General features: G+C 35.7%; 1 non-coding gene across 1 annotated transcript; it reads left to right on the plus strand.

Annotated features, from left to right (window-relative positions):
- Window positions 1–2,087: 2,087 nt before the first annotated feature.
- Window positions 2,088–2,195, plus strand: LOC118347831. Its single transcript, XR_004800978.1, has one exon. It is a non-coding gene; the product is annotated as a small nucleolar RNA R71 (small nucleolar RNA).
- The last annotated feature ends 851 nt before the right edge of the window (window positions 2,196–3,046 follow it).

A 3,046-nucleotide genomic window follows, 5' to 3' on the forward strand; every position in this document is an offset into this window, starting at 1 on the left:
CTATTGTCCACCCAATTGCCCATTAATGCTTTTTCAACACACCTATCAATTTTTCTTCTTGAGTAAGATGAGCGTAGAAGATATTACCACAAGGAAAGTGTTGTCAAGTCCCAGGAAAACATATTTAAGTCTAGTTGGAAGAAGTTTGAGGTCCAGATCTGGAATTACATCTGAAGATAGCTTTATGGGTGCTGTCAAAGGTGGCAACTCTTCAAACTTTGGTTGCCAAAGCACACCATGACTAGTTCCTGCAAAAGAAACATTAGAAGTGTCATCAAGTATATTTAAATCACTTAGAACACTTTCTAATGACAATTGTAAATTAGTGGAAGGAAGATTCTAGTGAAAATCATCATCAATGATATTTTCCAGCAAATTAACTTCCTGAACTTCTTCTAAATCCCGAGATTGCCTGCAAGTATTGAAAATATTCAATTCCAATGTTATGTTTCCAAAACTCAATTTCAAAATTCCACTTTTGCAATTAATTAATGCTTTAGATGTAGCAAAAAATGGTCTACCAAGAATTACAGGAGCTTGGCAAGTAGATGAGGTCAACAATTTCATATCAAGCACCACAAAATCCACAGGATTGTAAAACTTATCAACTTGTACCAAAACATCCTCAACTATACCCCCTAGACATTTTTATAGATCTATTAGCAAGTTGCAAAATAATAGGTGTAGATTTCAGCTCACCTAAATGAAGTTGTTCATAAACAGTATAAGACAATAAATTGACACTTGAACCAAGATCCAACAAAGTTTGACCAATCTTTGAATTTCCTATCACACAAGCAATTGTAGGTGCTCCAGGGTCCTTGTATTTAGGTGGTGTATTACTCTGAATGATAGTGCTAACTTGCTCAATAAGAAAAGCTTTCTTGTGAACATTTAATTTTCTTTTCATAGTGCATAGATTCTTAAGAAATTTTGCATAAGCAGGAATTTGCTGAATAGCATCTAACAAAGGGATATTAATCCTACCTTCCCTAAAAACCTTAAGAATTTCAGCATGATGCTTATCTTTATGTAACAGAACTAATTGATGAGAAAAAGTAGTAGGAATAGGACAATCAATTTTCTCACGCTCTCCATCTTTCTTAGAAGGGTTAGAAACCTTACCAGAATTGTATGGCTCATGTGCTGGAATATCTACCACCTTACCGCTTCTTAAAGTAGTCACCGCTTTGACTGACTTTAAGTTAGGATCCTCATTAACTACTTGCACTTGATGAGGTTGCCCTTGTGGATTTAGTTGTGATTGTGCAGGAAATTTACCCTTCTCTTGAGTACTTAAGGGTGTAGTCAGCCTTGTAAGGGAACTTCTTATGTAATTAATTGCTAATGAATTCTAGTTGTTGAGTGTTGCTTGACCTTGCATGAATTGTTGAAGTGTCACACTCAGCTGCTGAACTGTGTCTTCAAGTCCATTTTTAGGTGCTTGAACTGGTTGTGCATTGAATTGAGAACTTTGACTTGGATGGGGACCATAAGATGGACCAGGAGGAGCTCCATATGCTGCAAAATTTGCTGGTCCTGCTGTAGGTGCAACAGGAGCATTGCTATGCTCACATCTCCAACTAAAGTTTGGATGATTCCTCCCTCCAGCATTGTAAGTGTTCGAGTATGGCCCTGAAAAATGTTTAGAAACCATGTTAACATTGTGAGTTTGATCTAATAGAACTTCTTTAAATGCAGGAATTGTAGGATACTGATTTGTGGAATGCCCTTGATCTTCACAAATGCCACATTTTTCTGCCACTCTTTGTACAGCTTGCACCTCATTCACTTTTTTCAACTCAATAGCCTCTAATTTCGTTGAAATTAAAGCTAACCTAGCATGCAAATCGTCCTCCCCTCTTAAAGTATATTTCCCACCTCCACCAACATGTTTGAAGTCTCATTTTTATCAATACTATCAGCAATGTCCCAAGATTGTGCATTTTCATACAAATAATCAAAATACTCAAATGCTTCTTCTGGTTCTTTGTTAAAGAACTCGCTATTACACATGGTCTCAACAAATTGTCTCATTTTTTTGTTGTAAACCCTCATAGAAAAAACTTATCATCCTCCAATTCTCATATTCATGATGAGGACATGCATTTAATAAGTCTTTAAAACGTTTCCAACAGTGATAAAATGTTTCTAGACCCTTTTGACCAAAATTCATAATTTGTTTTTTTAAGGCATTGGTCCTATGCATTGGGAAAAGTTTTTTAAGAAATTCAGTTGGAATTCTTGCCAGGTCCCAATAGACCTTGGCCTTTAGGAGTTTAGCTAGGTTTTAGCCTTGTCCTTTAGAGAAAATAGGAACAGTTTTAACCTAATGACTTCTTCAGTGCATGTTCTATCCATGAAAGTTAAGCAAACTTCTTCAAACTCTTTGATATGCAAGTAGGGGTTTTCTGATTGCATGTCATGAAAATGTGGTAGCAATGGAATCATCCCAAGTTTGAAGTTAAAATTATTTGCATTCAAAGGTTGAATGATATAAGAGGGTGGACTAGTCCTAACAGGTTACAAATATTCTCTAAGTGTCCTGTTAGGATTTACCATTTCCCTATCATTTTGATCATTTTCAGCCATGTTGCTAAAATATGAGAACCAGATGCACCTGAAGATGAGGTTGATGAGTCAGTCCTAGCAAGTCTATATGTGTTATCTCTAGTCCAACTAGAAATGCAAATTCAGCAAAAAAAAAAAAAAAAAAAAAAAAAAGCAAACAAATAAAATGAGAGGAAAAGATATCACCCAGGCAATGAAGAGATTCACAGCTCCACAAACACACTCTGAAGGTTCAGAAAAATACTCTGACAACACCAATTGTCCCCGGCAACGGGGCCAAAAACTTGACGTGTTCTTAAATGTGCTTCCAAGTGTAGAAGCGTCAAGTTGTATCAAGAATAAGTCCATGATCGTATGCCACATGGACAAATGTTTATCAAAGTATTTGTGAAAATTAATTAGAAAGTATGATAATGTATAAGAAGTGTGAAGAAGTAAATGAAGTGTAAAATTTTTTCTTTTTGTTTTTTTGTTT

This window comes from Juglans regia, chromosome 2 (assembly GCF_001411555.2).
Source record: "Juglans regia cultivar Chandler chromosome 2, Walnut 2.0, whole genome shotgun sequence".
NCBI classification, from domain to species: domain Eukaryota; kingdom Viridiplantae; phylum Streptophyta; class Magnoliopsida; order Fagales; family Juglandaceae; genus Juglans; species Juglans regia.